The sequence below is a fragment of the Arvicanthis niloticus genome, chromosome 21 (assembly GCF_011762505.2).
Source record: "Arvicanthis niloticus isolate mArvNil1 chromosome 21, mArvNil1.pat.X, whole genome shotgun sequence".
Taxonomy (NCBI): Eukaryota; Metazoa; Chordata; class Mammalia; order Rodentia; family Muridae; genus Arvicanthis; species Arvicanthis niloticus.
This window is the reverse complement of record NC_047678.1, coordinates 46,714,150-46,732,097: the sequence shown is the minus strand read 5'-3', so window position 1 is coordinate 46,732,097 and position 17,948 is coordinate 46,714,150.

Here is a 17,948-nt window from a genome sequence, read left to right as displayed (position 1 = left end):
TAACATGGACCTAAAATGTGTTGCCCTTAGCCTCATTACAATCTATGAGAGGCTGAGTTAATAATCATGGTCTCTCTGGCTACTGGATTCTAAGTTTGTGTAATTAGAATGGAAGGGTCCCCGTTTGCATAGGGCTGCTATGAGGACCATGTGAATAGAATTTGTAAAACTGCACTCAGTGTCCAGCTCATGAGTAATACTCAATAAACATTTAGTATCCTTGTGGCGACAGGCAGTGGTGGCGCACGCCTTTAATCCCAGCACTTGGGAGGCAGAGGTGGGTGGATTTCTGAGTTCGAGGCCAACCTAGTCTACAGAGTGAGTTCCAGGACAGCCAGGGCTACACAGAGAAACCCTGTCTCGAAAAACAAACAAAAACAAAAAACAAAAAAAACCCAAACAAACAAAAAAAAAAAAAAAAGAAAAGCGGCTATTTCCTGGATATCATGCCGAGCCAGCACAGTTTCCAATCGAGAGGTCCTTTGAAGTGGGGGGCGGGGGTTGTTAAGAAGCCAGAGAGAGGAAAGAGAAAGAGATGGGTCGGGGTCTCTGTCTCTTATCTGGGCTGTGACGTAAGCAATGACGCAGTAACCCAGATGATGACCGTGCACTGGTGATGTGAGTGAGGTATACGCAGGGAGTGTGCGGCGGTTGCCAAGGGGAGGGTCCCTGTCGCCTAGGGATGATGCCATCGCTGGATTAAGAGGCTGGCAATAAACAGCTTAAGGTGCTAACGATCCTCATCACAATAATTAAGTATTTTGCATTTCCTGAGAAAGTGCTCCCCTGAACCTTGCTGGTTTGTTTGTTTCTATGATGTAGCTCTCATCAGAACTCTGTGAAGTGATCGGGAAAGGCTGGGAAGTAGGCTGATCAATAAGTAAAAACATGAAGAGGTAGATTTCCCCAGCACCTACATGAAAGTTAGTTAGACACACAAATCTATAAAAATGAGAGTAGTGAGTGTGAGAGGAGAACATGTGGACCTCTGAAGCTCACTGGTCAGCCATTGTAGCCAATCCATGAACTCCATGTGCAACTCGAGATCCTGTCTCCAAAAAGGTAGAGATGGAATCAATCCTACAGTCCATGAGCTCCAGGGGCAGTAGGTAGGAGACCCTGTCTCAAAAAAAAAAAAAAAAAAAAAAAAAGAAAAAGAAAGAAAGAAAGAAAAGAAAAAGGTAGAGAGAAAGAAAGAAAGAAAAGAAAAAGGTAGAGAGATGGGTGTTTACCAAGAGAGGAAGATAGCATGAGACACCACACACAGGTACACATTGGCTGTGCACCCACTTGAGGCCCTGGGTCTGATCCCCAAACAGCCCCAAACCAAAGCATAACAAAACAGTGCATGAAAGCCCAATTGCATTAAATCCTGGGCAACGCTTAGGGAGGAGGGCAAAGGCATCAGTCAGTGCTGTTGGCTGATTTTCATGCATCTCAGGTCTGAGATATCATTTTAGCATTTGAACCTAAAGGGAAAAGATGAAGCCAAGTGAGGCGGAGTGTGGGGCCTGACTGAGTTGCAGGCAAACACATCTGACTAGAAAGACAAGCTTATCAGGCAGGTTGTATTGAAGCTCGTGCCAGAGCAAGGGGAGTAGGAACTAGAATACTGTGTACATGAAGAATGTACCCTTGCAGCCTCACTCTAAGGTTTATCACAGACACACACACACACACACACACGGGGTGGGGGTGCATGAGTGAGTATATCCATGTAGTGTGAATGTTCACTGGTGTTAAACGTCTGGTTCTTCGACTATACCCTGAACATACCAACACACAAACTGAAAGCTCACTTCAGTAAGCTCAGCACAGTAAAAGACTTCCTAGCTAGAAATTATAACTTCTCTAAATTCTAACTCTAAATGTTTATTCTCTAACGATAGCGGGGACGGTGGAGCCGATGATAAATGAATCAGAATGAAGTCTCGTGCAATAGCCATTCAGAGCGTATCAGACAGTTTATTCTCTGAGGGTGAAGAGGAGATAGTGAGTAAAATGTACAGTGGTGAGGACCGGCCACATATCAGCAAGGATGGGCCATGGCGGCAAGGATGGGCCATAGTGGCAGCAATGGGTCATGGTGGCAACGGGGTGGGTCATGGTGGTAAGGACAGGCCACATACCAGCAAGGATGAGCCATGGCGGCAAGGACAGGCCACATACTGGCAAGGATGGGCCATAGTGGCAAGGATGGGCCATGGCGGCAAGGGTGGGCCATAGTGGCAGCAATAGGTCATGGTGGCAACGGGGTGGGTCATGGTGGTAAGGACAGGCCACATACCAGCAAGGATGAGCCATGGCAGCAAGGACAGGCCACATATCAGCAAGGACGGGCCATGGCGGTAAGGATGGGCCATGTGGCAGCAAGGACAGGCTACAGCAACAAGGATGGGCCATGGTGATTAGGAGTTCAGATTGGTGCATAGTTCAGATTGTATTGCTTCTTCCATCCAGGACGCACCCAGACACCCAATGTTCATTACAAAGATTACTGGAGCAGGGCAAGGCGGTTGGGGAAGGTTGGGGCAGTAGCAGCAGGAATTCTTTTACTAGGGTAGGGTTTTAAGGAGAAAAGGAAGAGTCTGTGCTGTGCTACGGTGATTAGTAAATCCTGATTGGACATTGGCCAAATAATGAATTTGATTGTGGGATCTTGAGTTTTGTCTCAGGAATGAGTCAGTGGCCAAATAAGGGAGTAGGCCTCATAAGGCCTGGCTTTAGGAATATAATCTAGCAGTTTAGCAAGGAGAAGGGTAAAAGGCCAAACCTGTTGGTGCCGTATTTGCCACGTTCCATCCTGTGTTTGTCAAGTTCAATCCAGCTTGAGCTCTTCAGGACGCCCTTGGTGGACAGACTGGGCATGGCCGCATGCATGGCAAAACCTCCTTTTTCCATGCAGGCATAACAATAGCCAACCTTAAAGAACAATCTGAAGTAAACCGGCTCCTGTCAGCTACGCCTGGGAGGGGCATGAAAACACACTCTGAGAACGATTGGTGTTCTGCAGAAACTGAGGTCACAAGACTTGTTTTGCTTTTTCTTTGTTTTGTTGTTGTTAGTTTGGTTGGTTAGTTGGTTGGCTTTTCAAGACAAGGTTTGTCTGTGTAGCCCTGACTGTTCTGAAACTCCCTTCGTAGGCCAGGCTGGCCTGGAACTCCACCTGCCTCTGCCCACCTGAGTGTGGGGATTAAAGGCATGAGCCGCTGCCTCCGAGCCTCTTGTCTTGTTTTCTTGGAGTGTGCAGGGCCTTAGCTGCAGGCACATCCCGCCGGGTTCTCCAGAGTTGGAATCACTTTCCCCCATTATCTCAGAAGCAACCACCCCAATCCTGTTCACACATGCGTAGAAGGTGGCAGGCCTTGTATCAAGTGGCTGTCAGATAGGCCTGTAACATCTACACCTGAGTAACCAGAGATGGCAGTTATAGTCTGGAAAGGTCATGCTTTCCATTCAAGTCAGGAAAAAAAAGAAAGAAAGAAAGAAAGAAAGAAAGAAAGAAAGAAAGAAAGAAAGAAAGGAAGGAAGGAAGGAAGGAAGGAAGGAAGAAAGAAAGAAAGAAAGAAAGAAAGAAAGAAAGAAAGAAAGAAAGAAAAGTCTGACGATATTCGAGAAACACGAATGAACAAGGAACTTCTGGTGCCACATTCTTCCCTACTCCTGTGACTCCCTGTGTTAGCCAACACTGAGCAGGAAGACAGACAAGGGCATAGACTAGGGAGTTGGCTCAGTGGTTAAGAGCGCTACTACTCTTCCAAAGGTCAAGTCGTGAGTTCAATTCCCAGCACCCACATGAGGGCTCACAACCATCTGTAATGGGATTAGATGCCCTCTTCTGGTGTGTCTCCAGACAGTGACAGTGTTGTCATATACATTATATATAATGTATACATATACATTAAAAAGGAGGAGGAGGAGGTGGTGGTGAGGGCAAGACAGGGTCACCATAGGGCCTCTGACGCTCAGTTCTTCCTGACTTGGTGCGTTGGTAAGATCCAAGCCGAATGAGACCGGAAGAGGAAAAGGAACACTTTGACAAGTTGGGTGCCGCTGTTGTAAGAACAAGATGTGCTCATACAAGTAGTGAAAGTGAAGTCTGTAGTTCGAGAGACCCCACAGGTAATAGAATGGTCTGCATTTCCACTTAAAGCTGGCCTCGTGCTAGAGGATAATAAATAGTTTTTAAAAATCCATACTAATGATTTGTCAGCATTCTCTACTGTAAATATTACAGGACAAGTTGAAATCACTGGGCGGGGGAGAAAGGCATTTGGGTGCCTTGTTTTAAAGTTTTGGATGTGTGTTTTTGTGTTTTTGGGACAAGGTCAAATGTATTTCAGGCTGACCTCTCACCCTGTGCAGAGCAGAAGGTGACCTTGCATCTCGATCCTCCAGCCTTCTTTTCCTGTCATTCGCATTTGGATTGTTGTATTTAGCTTTGATTTTCTTTTTCCCCTTTTTCTTGAGACAGGACTCTTGTTGTCTAGGTTGACTTTGAGAACCTGGGCTCGAGTAAGTCTTCCACCTCAGCTATCCAAATACCTGGGACTGCAGTTTTAAAGTATGTACCCAGCACCTGAATACCTTCCATGGTTCTTTTTTTTTTCAAAATGACGTTTTATTTATTTATGAGGGATGGGAAGCACTCATTAACACTGTGTACAAGTGGAGCTCAGAGGACAACTTGAGAGAATGAGTCCACTCCTCCTACCAGCTGGGTCCTGGGGATCAAACTCAGGTTATCAGAATTGGCAATAGTACCTTAACCTGCTGAACCACCTTGTAGGCCCTGATGGTCCTTTCGGCAGGAGCTCCACGTGTGTGTTTTGCACTGGACATACAGACTCTAGAGCTGGTGCTGGGGGACCTGAGTATGCACAGACATGAGGCCTAGAGAGTGCAACCAAGAAAGAGTTTTGGGTACATGCTCTGGGCCTTGGGCCTGTTTCAAGGCTTCTTAGAGTTTGACTCCTATCTGACCTTCCCCCTATGCCCCCCACAGGAATCCAGTTCCACCCGTGGGCTCCCATCAGCCTTGCCTCTCTGCACCTCTCTTTTCAATAAGATATCCTTCCGTGGCTAGACGCAGTTGCCCAGTGCTTGCCCTAACTTTCAAGGTTGTTCCTTTTTATTGTTTTGTAATCATGGCCCCTTTCCTCTCCAGCCTCCAGATCTTCCTCCTGGCTTCTTGTTGAGTTTACATGGATACAATCCAGTCACTTCCCCAGTTGGCCACGGGTTTTCCTGGAGCTCTGTTGGTCCTCAGAAAATTAGCAGGGGGTGAGAGTGGTGGAGTGTAAGCTTAGGATATAGAAGATCCTGGGTTTAATCCCTAAGCACCGAGGAAGGGAGGGGAAAAAGGGAAGGGAAGGAAAAAGAAAAAACATTGTAGTCTCTTAGAATCTTTCTCTTCTATATCCAGCAAAGAGTGTCTAGCCTGGAACAGGTTGCCTGACCTAGTGATCTGCCATCAGACCACAGCACACCCCTCTTCCTGTCCCTTCTCTGACCTCTCAACCCTGCACCCTGCAGTCTTTACTACCAACTGTCTCAGGGTATTTCGTTTCTGCACACCGATTACTCCCACCTGAAACATAGAACTTGACTCTCAAATTTGATGTTTTAACACAGATTCTTTTTCCTCCCAGCCCTCCCCCGAAATGTCCACCCTAAAGTCTGCCAGGACCCTTTGGATGGATTTGTCCAAAACCAAACATAATTTCATCGTCTGGTCATACCAACTCTGCTGGTTAGTTTTTGTCAACTCAACACAAATTAGTGGGAAGTGAGAACCTCCGCTGAGCAATTGCCTCCATCAGACTGGCCTATTGTGTCTGTGGGGCATTTTCTTGATTAATGTTTGACTAGGGGTGGGCAGCCCACTCCTGGGCAGGTGGTCCTGGGTGGCATAAGAGAGTGGCTGAGCAAGCCATAAGGAGCAAGCCCGTAAACAGTGTTCCTTCTATGGCCTCTACACCAGTCCCAACCTCCAGGTCCCTGCTTCAAGTTCCAACCCTGAGTTCCCTTAGAGATGGCTTGTGATGAGGAAGTGTAAGCCAAATAAACCCTTTCCTCCCCAGTTGTTTTTGGTCGATGTTTTATTAGAGCATCAGAAATGTGACTAAGAGAACACACACACACAGATTCATGCTCTCACACACTAACACACACTCTCTCAGCGGACTCACAAAGAGCAAGTTGTTTTGTTGTTGGCAGTGCTTTGGGGTGTTTTTGCTTTTTTGTTGGTTTTGATTTTTTCTTTTTTTTTTTTTAAGACTTATTTATTTTATTTATATGAGTACACTGTCACTGTCTTCAGACACACCCATAGTGGCCATCAGATCCTATTTCGGATGGTTGTGAGCCCCCATGTGGTTGCTGGGAATTGAACTCAGGACCTCTGGAAGAGCAGTCAGTGCTCTTATGCGCGGAGCCATCTCTCCAGCCCATTTTTGTTTTTGTTTTTTGTCTAAACAGGGTCTAACCATGTAGCTCCAGCTGTCTTGGAACTTACTGTGTAGATCAGGCTGGCCTCAAACTCACAGAGATCCTCCTGCCTCTGACTCCCATGTGCTGGGATCTGTGCCTGGCAAGAGCAATTTCTTTGAAGCCAAACTGAGCTGCCAACAAATGGCTGCTGTTGTCGGATCTTGCAGTGACTCTCTCTGGATGGGGGCCAAAGGCCTGCTTCCTCTTGCTTGTGGGCCAATGTCCTCCCCTCACTTCTCCCTTTTGGCTCCAGTCTGGCCCCGACTGGCCCATTCCTCAGCCCACCCTTCTCCATCTTCTAATGACACAGCAGCCAAGCTATCCCTACTTCCCTCTCCTCAGGACCTCATAGGAGGAAGCAGTGTGAGGGCTTCAAAGATGGTCACAAGATCAAGAGAGCTATGACTACTTTGCTGAGAATGGGGTGACCATGGTCTCTCAGACCAAGGGTTTTGTTACTGTGTTTTATTTTCCCCCTTTGGGTGCTAGAATCTACCCTGGGGCCTTTCCCATGCTAGGCCAGTGTTTTACCTCTGAGTTTGCCCCCAAATCAACCCCAGTTCTTTTAATAACTTATTTTATGGGTACCAGTGTTTTGTCTGCGTGTGTATGTGTCCACTCTGTTCCACCTGATACCCCGTATAGGCCAGAAGACAATGTTGAGTCCTTAGGACTTAGAGTTACTGTCGCGTGTAAGCTGCCCAGTGGGTTCTGTAATCAGGGTCCTCTGGACGAGTAGCCAATGCTTTTAACCACCGAGTCACCTCTCCAGACCCCAGTTCCAGTTCTTAATCGATCAGGGATGGGCCTCTCCTTGGCAGAGCCTCTAATCTGCTCTCACCTTCTCCCTTTGGCCAGTTTAGGTGGGGTACACTCAGAAGAGAGCTCGGTTAACCTCCTGTGATTTTTTCAACAACTTGTGAGATTTGTGGGGGAGGAGGGGTTGCGGAGGGAGATTGGTGGGGAGTAGTGTTGTTTTAAATACCAAATTGTAGATAAAGGAATCAAGCCTTACCAGGTCCTGAATTCAAGCCCTAGTACCACATAAAAAGGACAAAAAGCTTGCTGAAGGCTATACAAGTAGTTCTTCCCTCAACCCCCGTGTCATCGCAATATAAGCCAACTCTGAGGACCTGAGTTCAATCTCCTGAAAGAGATGGAGAAAGGAGAGAACCCGCACTTCCCAGTGTCTGCCAACTTATGCACACATGTCAAGTCAAGTCTTTAAAATCATTTTTTAAATCCCAAATATGATTAAGATCCCAGAACCCCAAATTATGTGGGCCTTGAAAGAGAAAGATAATCCAAGACAAGTAGGAACTAAAATGTCAGAGTAGAAAGGATGCTGCCCACCTGGAAGTGGAGGAGGAGGACTGCAGTGAGGATGCCGACCTCAAGGACAGCTAGGTCTGTAAAGTGAAACTTTGTCTCAAAACACAGATAGATGATGGATGATGGATGGATGGATGGATAGATAGATAGATAGATAGACAGACAGACAGACAGACAGACAGACAGACAGACAGACAATAGGCTGGTTGACTTCGTTGGTTAGTTTTGTTGTAGTTTCTGTATCAAAATTTCAGGCCACTGCCAGTCTGTGGAAGTATACTGCACTTAAATAGCTGCTTTCCAGATTTAGAGTTGCTCCAAACACATCAGCTTCTGGCCCATAAGCATTAAATGACATGCCCCATCTCCACTTTTCTGCCAAGGAGCCCGAGCTGGGTCCTCCTCTGAGTCAGCAGGTGGCCTAGTCCTCTGCAAACTCACACAGAGTTAGCAGTGGCTGCACCTAGCCGGACCCGAGGACACTGGTCCTCTACGAAGCTTGGCGTTTGTGTGCCCACTGGGGGGTGGGGGGAAAGGGACGGGCAGGCGCAGAAACAGGAAGGCCGAGATTACAGTCCGTTTTACAGCTCTTTTGAAGTCCCGGGAGCCAGCTCGGGAAGCCTGCAGGCTGCAAGCGCGCTGATCAAAGGTCCCTTTGCGGGCTCAAATTAACAAGGAGCTGGCGAGCCCGCGCAGCACCTGCCCGCGAAGAGCAGAGCGGCAGCAAACCGGCTCATCTTGCCGGGAGGTGAACCTCTCAGAAAGCTTGCCCAGGCAAGGTACTCGCTTCTGTCTGGGTCGGAGGGGAAAGGCGTGGTCTGTTTTCTTTGCATAGAGATATTTATTTTTTAAAGTTGGTCTTTACACCACTAGTGCCACATTCCCCAGCCCCGGCTCTAATCAATTTGCAACCAACCCCTTTTCAAAAATGGATGAATGCGTTGAGATTGGGAGAGAGATGAATGGTTTTACCATAAACTCGCGCGCCGCCCCTTTAACGCAGCGTTGTTCCTTTCATCTCTATTAAAAGCCATAGTATTGATAGTCTTTTTTAAAGTAAGAGTAGAATTAAAGGGTCAAAATAAAAACAAACTCACTGGAAAACAAAGCCCATGGGCTCAAAGAGCTGATACCTAGAAATGAAAATGAAAAGTTCTGTATAGTTGGGTGAGTATTAATACACGGAGAAGCTACGGAGAGCACACAGGAGTTCACTGTGTCAGACTCTTTGTAGTTCATGAGATTTAGGAAACTTGAGTCTCCTTAAGAAACAGATGTGGTCAAAGGGGGAAATGGAGGAGTAACTTGGTAGACAACAGAAGAATAGGGGTATTTAGAAAATAAAATCGTAAACAATCATTTGCCAAGGCAACTCCAAAGTCTTTAGAGTGTAGTGTGTTTTTGTTCATTTATATTTGGGGGTTATCTCTTTGCAAAGCGTTTGCTTTCAAGTGCAGTGCACTCGCAGCCTGAGTCTGCGGGATCCGCCAGGGACTGAGGGCTGCTTTATATATAGCCTGTAGCCTCAGACAGGCTGAACTCTGTGTCACTCAGCTTCCTCCCCCTGTACAGCAACCACACCTCTCACTAGGGTTGTGAAGTTTAAACGACTGTACATAAGGTGCTTAATAAATAAGATAAAGTAATAAATGGTAATATGAGGTGTGCAGTAAATATACTATTGCTTTTAAATTAATCTGACTTTGTGGTTCTGTTTACACATGTAGTATTTGGAACTGAACCTTGGACTTTATGAAAGCTCGGGCCCATGGAGCCACACCCAACTCTGTGTGTGTGTGTGTGTGTGTGTGTGTGTGTGTGTGTGTGTGTAGCCCTGGCTGTCCTGGAACTCACTTTGTAGACCAGGATGGCCTCAAACTCAGAAATCTGCCTGCCTCTGCCTCCCAAGTGCTGGGATTAAAGGCATTCGCCGCCGCCGCCGCCGCCGCCACCACCACCTGCCACACCAAACTCTTAATTCTGACATTTCACTGTTATCTAGGATTTACTGAAAATGTTAGAAAAACTCTACAATGAAGTTGTTTTGAAGTTTACAAAGTCTTTACAAAATGTGAAGAGAAATGTATATATTCGTGGCATCTTGACCTACAATATAAATTGTGACATGATTGGACTGGGCTTAACATGTCAAGGCTTTTAATTAGAAAATTTTAAATAAATGATGCTCTGTCTACATGTGCCGTGTGTGTAGATTTGCTGAGCATGCAGCTTTAGAGATAGTCGATTGTGTAATACTCCTTGACTTATCATTCATTATAGACGGATTATGGATTTAAATGAATTTAATGCACCCGTCTAGTTTAGCCTGGTCTATCTTTTTTGCTCTTTGGTGGTGTTTTCTTTGTGGTTAGTGGGGATAGAAGCCCAGGCCTTGCCCTTCCAACTAAGGTGCATTCCCGGTACCTTCTTTTGTTTTTTTTGAGACAGGGCTGTTACCTCTGCTATCATGTGTTAAATGTCTCACATAATGTATTCAAAACCATATCAACACTATACTACAACGCTGTGGTACACCTTGTTTACCCTCATGGTCTTGTGGCTGAGAGCTGTGACTCAGCATGGCCACCCAGCATGACAGCGGCACCACCAGGCTGGGACACCCTCAAGATCAGAACATGATTCTACAGAATATATGCTTTCAACTCCTAGATAGGTCAAACACTGTAAAGTAATGGTCATGCACCAGCAGCCTTCTTTAAAGTGGTCCCTCTTGAGGTGTGTGTATCCTGACACCAGGGTGGATACCTGAGGTCATTGGTAGAAGTGAATCTTATCATGTCTAACCTCTTTTTCCAAAGTATGTATGCATATGCATAATTATGTATGCATGCACATAATTATGTATGCATATGCATCGCCCTCTGTCTTAACTGAGTGCTTGAAGTTGAATGGTTAGGATTAGCCCCAACTTCTCTTTTCCCCTTTATAATCTCTCTTTATAATATTTGATCTTCCCTTAGGGCCTGACCAACTACAGGATGTGAATTTTTCTAACCTTACTGAGAACTTTCACCCTTTCACTTACAGGAAGAGCTTTGTAATTCTCCAGCATGTGCTAATTGCTCTCCTCGTGGCTCACTATTGTATTATGAACCCTACTAGCACTGGGTGCCATCAGCCCATTCGGGAATTACTATAGCTACCAAGTGACTGCCAAGGCAGGCAGCCTGTCCCCTGTATAGAACACAGGGGTGACTCACAGGATAAGGTTGCATGAGATTTCATCACACTGCTCAGAACAGCACAGAGTTTAAGACACGAGGATTATTTCTTGTATTTTCCATTTGATAGTCTCAGTCCTTGTTTGGTCAGGAGTGGCTAAAACCTTAAGAAAGGTGGATAAAGGAAAACTGTATCACGTATCGGCTTTTCACAGAATCATTCAAATAAATTTTAAACCAAAATTCATCAGAAAGAACTGAGAGTGATAAAATATTTTTAGGCCAGGTGACAAGAGACAAACAAAACCAGAATGACAACTATCTTTGTTTAATTTCAACTTATAATTTTACATTAAAATTTATATCGAGAGAATTTATAGCTTTAGGATATATATGATATATATTCAAATCTATTTATATATTAATGTTATATACTTTATATAGGTATAAATATTCATATTTATATATAAAGCTATATATCATATATCCATATTATGCATATATATGAAGAGACACATATGTAAGTATATATGTGTAACAATTACAGATAACTGTCCCAATATAAATTTGAATAATCTTTTTTGTTTTCTTTCTTAGATAAAATTTGAAAGATCTTATCAAACATGAACATATTCAAGCTTCCTTAATTTTATTCTAAAGATAATTAATATTGAGCTACTGAGATGGCTCAGTGAGTGAAGGCTTTCTTTTCCAAACGTAATGGCCCAGGTTCCATTAGAAAGAGAGAACTGACTCCCCCAAGTTGTCGTCTGATCTCCATGCATGTGGGGCAACCCTCACACACACATCACACACACCAGACATGTGGGATGGCCCTCACAGGCGCACACACACACACACACACACACACACACACACACACACACACGGGAGAGCAAGTGAAATGGCGCTTCAAGCAAGCTTGTCCTGCTTCCTAGGATAACACTTATCTTCTGAAATCTCTGCATGGTTTTGTTGTTCTTACCTGTGTGTGTGTGTGTGTGTGTGTGTGTGTGTGTGTGTGTGTGTGCTGTTGGCTAAATGTCTGCCTACAACAGTCTCCTAAAGCCAAGTAAATTTCCATCATGAGATCTGAGTCATGTGAAGTCACCAACAAGCTACCCCCAGGGTGGCACCAGCTATTGGTGTCTGTAAAACACTTCATTCAGAAATCCTGTTTCCGTGACATTTGTTAAATCTCTGTAAAACCTGCTATTCTTACTCAGAGTTTACCCTGCTTGCTTCCCTCGGTTGCCTGCTGTGCTACTGAGACCACGGGCCGCAAGCCACCGCCTTCCCTTCATCTGCAAACCAGTTGCTGCACCTTTTCTCTTTTCAACCTCTGAATCACAAAACCCAGCCCACAGGGCAGTCTGTTTTTAATTACAGGTCATGATTTTGAGGTCAAGACTTGGCATATTCTCCTGTTAATGAGCTTAATAAGACCTAAAACTCTGACCTCTACACATTATCTTTTGTTCTCTGGCCATGTTCCAGAGATACACATTAATTTTGGGGGGAGATAAAAATGCTTACCTTCCTGCAGTGTTTTCAGGGCTAATAGTGGCTTGGCTTCTCTTTAAGCAAGAACCATGTGAATCCTGTCTTATGAGTCCAGTGTCAAGTATCAGATTTATAACGAGCTGGACAGTGGTGGCATAGGCCTTTAATCTAGTGCACAGGAGACAGAGACAGGTGGATCTCTTTGAGTTTGAGGCCAGCCTGGTCTACATACATAGTGAATTTTAAGACAGCCAGGGCTACATATAGAAACCTTGTCCTAACACCAACCTCCCACATTCTGGAAAAAAAAAAAGAAAGAAAGAAAGAAAGAGAGAGAGAGAGAGAGAGAGAGAGAGAGAGAGAGAGAGAGAGAGAAAAGAAAAGAAAAGAAAAAGAAGGGTGATTTAAGGGAACTTGTCAGATGGCTCAGCAGTTAAAAGCACTTGCTGCTCTTGTAGAGGACCTGGGTTCAGATCCCAGCGCCCACATGCTGATTTACTGCTGTTTATAAGTCCAGTTCCAGGGGATCAGACCATTCCAAAATCCTCGGACACCAAGCATATAGGCAAAATGCTTATAGGAATAAAACAGATCTTTAAAAAGAAAAACATAATGATCTAAACTGGGTGTGGTGGTGGACAACTAGAATCCAGAGGCTGAGTTTGTCTAAGCCAGTCTGGGATGTTCAGCCTGGCCCTGCCCCTTCCTCTCCCTCTGACTTTGAGAAACCTAATTTCCAGAATGGTGGAGTCTTTCCTAGACGAATGGCACTCACGGTTAACGAATGTAAACCGGGAATGAAGTATTTAACAAATAGAGAGCTAATTGAGTCAGATGTGGCGGCACAGGTCTGTAAGCCTCGCCTCGGGAGCAGGATAGTGAGTTTAAGGGTAGTGAGTCGAAGACCAGCTCGAGATACCCTTTTCTCAATCTCCCTCTTCAAAATAATTAAGCAAAAGTGGGTAGAGACTGTCCTCTCAAGAGAAGGTAATTTGACGATGGACTCACTTGTAATGTTGCCATCACAGGCCTATTGATGGGGGGACACTACAGCCTCCATGGCTTAAGATGTCATAAGAAGTTAGTTCCAGCTCTAGAGGACCATCGTTCAGTGTCCAGAACACACACACACACACATACACAAGGCAAAGCACACCAGCACATAAGGTAAATTTAAAAATGTTATTTTAAGATGCCATGGAAAGACTTGTGGGTGGACAAAGTTGAAAGGTTATGAAGGTTTGGGGAAAGGCTGTGGACAGAAAGCTGCTGCAGGGACAGGTCTCAGCCTGTGCAGGGGGGAAGAGTACAGCTCTCAGGCCTGCTGCAGGATGGTATAAGAACAGGTTCAGGCTTCAGCTACAGTCGGAACTTCCTGAAGACAGAAAAGTAACTCTTCAGAGGAACGTCGGAGAACGTTCCTTTGAATCACACCGTACCTACGATGTCCAATATATAGATGAAGGGAAAAAAAATCATTGGCTTCCCAAGTCAGCTTCCCTACTGCAGTAAAAGGCTGCCAACAGAAACTTCATTTATTATGACACAATGCAATCGGCAGACACGTGCTTTAAGGCTATGGATGATAAATAGTGTATGAGGGGCTGGAGAGATGGCTTGGAGGGCAAAGCATCTACCATGCAAATGGGAGAACTGAACTCCAGAACCCCAGCACCCACCATAAAAGCCAGGTGGGTATAAGAGCCCACCTGTAATCAAATACGTAAGGAAGGAGGCAGATGCAGGCAGGGGATCGTCAGGGCGGTAGTGGGTGAGCTGCAGATTCAAGAAGAGGCCTTGCCTCTGTAAATGAAAAGCGATGGCACACACTCAATCTCAGTCTCTGGCCTACATACAAATAACAGAGATAGAGAAAGAGAGCTAGAGAGACAGCTAGCTTATACAGAAATAATATATAATTAATAAATCAATGAGCGATCACAATAGAATATAAATAGCTTTTCAAAAACAATAATAAAGCTGGGTGTGGTGGTGCACTCCTTTAATACCAGCACTTGAGAAACAGAGGCAAAGGGGATCACTTCAAGTTCAGCCCCAGCCCAGTCTACAAGAATCAAATGGGAGGCTTGGGTGTAGAGCAGTGGTAATGTCCTTACAGAGCATGGGTAAGACCCTGGGTTCTTATGAGTGAGGCCCTGGGTTCTATTTCTAGTAAATGGGAAGCTATATGAAAAAAAATATATATAACTCAAAATGTCCTGGGACAGGCTCAACAGCAGACTGAAGACAAAGAATAAGCTGAAAGTCACTTAGATGAATTATTGCATTTGAAGCGCAGTAAAAATGCAATAAAAAAAAAAAAAGCCTTAAAAACATGTAAGACAATCCTAGGCGATCGACTATACATTTATTGGCATTTTAGGAGAGAAGGAAACAGAAATTTTATCTTTATTTATTTTAATTTTATTTAAAATTTTATTTTATTTTAAAACTAAAGAGCTAAAACTTTCCTGATTGTGCTTAAAATAAATAAACAGGTAACAAACATACACGCCCAAGGCAGTTGGTAAACTCCAAGACGATAGAAAGCAAAGCAAACCAACAAAAGAAAAACCACCTAGCCACATTAAGGTCCAGCTGCTGAAATTGCAAAGTAACAGTGCTCTTCCATAAGGAAATGACATGAGAGCCGGCATCTCCTCAGAAAAAGTCGGGACAGAGGCTATGTCTTAGTCACACCGAAGGAAAGTGCTAACCTAAAACTCTGCCTAAGTGAAAGCATCCTTCCAAGACAAAAGTAATCAAAGCTCAGTAAATATTCTCTCTTCAGGTGGGCCCTGAGGATTGAGCTTTGGTTAGTCAAGCTTGGTTTCCACTGAACCATTTTACACTACACTCCTTTGGGGGGTTCTTCAAGCTTAGGAGGTATGACACTAGTTACCACTTGAGTCTACAGGAAAGAACGGAAGGCACCAGAAATGCTAAACAAATACACACACACACACACACACACACACACACACACAATCTATACATATAGTCTCCCACAAAGTTCATGTTTTGTCCTTTTGAGAGAGGGTCTCACTATGTAGCCCTGGCTGGCTTGAAGTCACAATGATCTGCCTGCCTCTGCCTCCCTACTGCCAGGATTAAAGGCAAATTCCACCAAGCCAGACCAAGCTGAGGTTGATTTTTTTTTTTTTTTTTTGGTTTTTCGAGACAGGGTTTCTCTGTATAGCCTTGGCTGTCCTGGAACTCAGAACTCACTCTGTAGACCAGGCTGGCCTCGAACTCAGAAATCCGCCTGCCTCTGCCTCCCAAGTGCTGGTATTAAAGGCGTGAGTTTGGTTGTTTTTAAGCAAAACTTTTATCTGTATCATTGGGCTTATTTATTGTGCAGGGACATGTTTGTTTGAATAGATCCATGAAAGCAAAGAGGGAGAGTAAGCGAAGAGACCTTCGCTGGAGACTTGAGTAAACTAAGACGCCTGTTCTAGTCCCTACAACTACTCAGAATTCATGGTACATCTGGGTGGAGGGGAGAATGCCTTTGACTCCAGAGCTTGGGAGGAAGAGACAGGTGGATCTCTGGGAGTTCAAGGCTAGCATGGTTTATTTAGTGAGAAGAAAACCACAACAATTAAACTAACCGCATAGCATAGTTCATGACTGAAAATAAAAGCTGAAGGAAAAAAAAATACTAGAAAATACTAGTTAAACTAAACTGAGAGAAAAATGGAGGAATACAACAGCAGGAGAAAAAAACCATACATACTCGGACTATAAATTCATCAAGAGATAGCTAGGTTTGGTGCTAGAAATGTGTGAGGTTTAAAGTGACTAAACAAATTGACTCAAAGGCAGAGACTAAATGAAGAACCCAGTTATACATAGATGCCTGAAAAGATTTAAACACAGGAAGTTTAAAAGTAAACAAACAAAAAGCTATACCATATAAACAGTAGACGCAGAAGAATCATTTCCCTTCAGCTTTGACCCAATAGTTTGAGACAGTGTTTTAAGTAGCCCAAGCTGGCCAGGCACACATATAACAAGAGTATAACTTTGAATGCAGGCTGGGGTTACAGGGATGTGCCACTTTGCCCAGTTTATGTAATGGGGAGACAGAACCCAGGGTCACCCACATGCTAGGCAAGCACCCTGCCAACAGAATAGTCCTCAGCCCCATAAATAACTTTGTTTTAAATCTGAATCTCGCCAGGTGGTGGTGGCGCACGCCTTTAATGCCAGCACTTGGGAGGCAGAGGCAGGAGGATTTCTGAGTTCGAGACCAGCCTGGTCTACAGAGTGAGTTCCAGGACAGCCAGGACTACACAGAGAAACTCTGTCTCGAAAAACCAAAAAATAAATAAATAAATAAATAAATCTGAATCTCTCAAAAAGTAGCAGGGGAGGGTTTCAGAGGTCTGATTTCTCCTGCCTCTCAAGTGCTGGGACTGCAGGTGTGCCTAGGTGCCCAGCTGATATGACAGCTTTTGAATTACATCTTTCAGAACAATGGTTTCTATGTACTATCTATCAGCTACTGAGAACCAGAATCTCTAAGCTCAGAGGAAGCATAAAATATGGGCTTTGTCAGGCCTCAACCTTGAGTTTACCTGTTTGCCAGGGCCTTGTGCATTCCTCCAGGCTTGAGTAGACTCCCTCCCTAGCTCTTGTTATTTTGGGGTTTTCTTTTAATGTGAGCAAGAGCTTAACATGGGTAGGCCGTCAGGATTTATAGCAGTGTTTGTGACCTTTGGTCCAGCTTTGAAGTGAGCATAACTCTACCCACCGTCACTTGTACTATGATCAAGTCACCCTCTGGCAGAACCCAGCTGAAACCTTTCCTTCATTTCCCTACACTTCTGGTCCTTGTGGGTTTTCTGTTTCACTTAGAAACTTTTTTTTTGAGTGTTCTTTTTCTTTAGCAGCGACTTTCACGTTTAGGCAAATTTCAGTGTGGAAGGATGTCCTGCTCTCTAAAATCGCCACCCAGAAGCTGTGGTGCACCCTCGGGTCACAGCTTCAACAGGAATGCACAGGATGGGCCTTTAACAACAAAGAAACCTCACAGTAAGCATGGCTTTGTAGGAATGGGTCTGTGGCATGTGACAAGCGAAAGGAACACAACCGATTCCCTTCTGGCCAACCAGGCTTTGAAAGTAACTTTCTATTCTAACAGACCCCACTTGTACATGCTGCCAACAGTCACACTTAGGACCGTGGAGAGTTTAATAAACTCAGAGTATCATCGTTCCTGGTTCTGTCAGCATGCTGGAAAAGATTTTTTTTTTTTTTAAATGTAACAAGCGTATAATGTATAAAATGTATTGTCTCTGCAAAGGAGCGCTGCACTCCAATGCTTTACCTAACTAACTGTACCACCAGAGTGAATATTAGAAAGATACAGGAAAATTGACGGTGGTATTTACTTGTGAAAGTTAAGCTGTGACCAGTTGCTTGAAGCCTTCCATT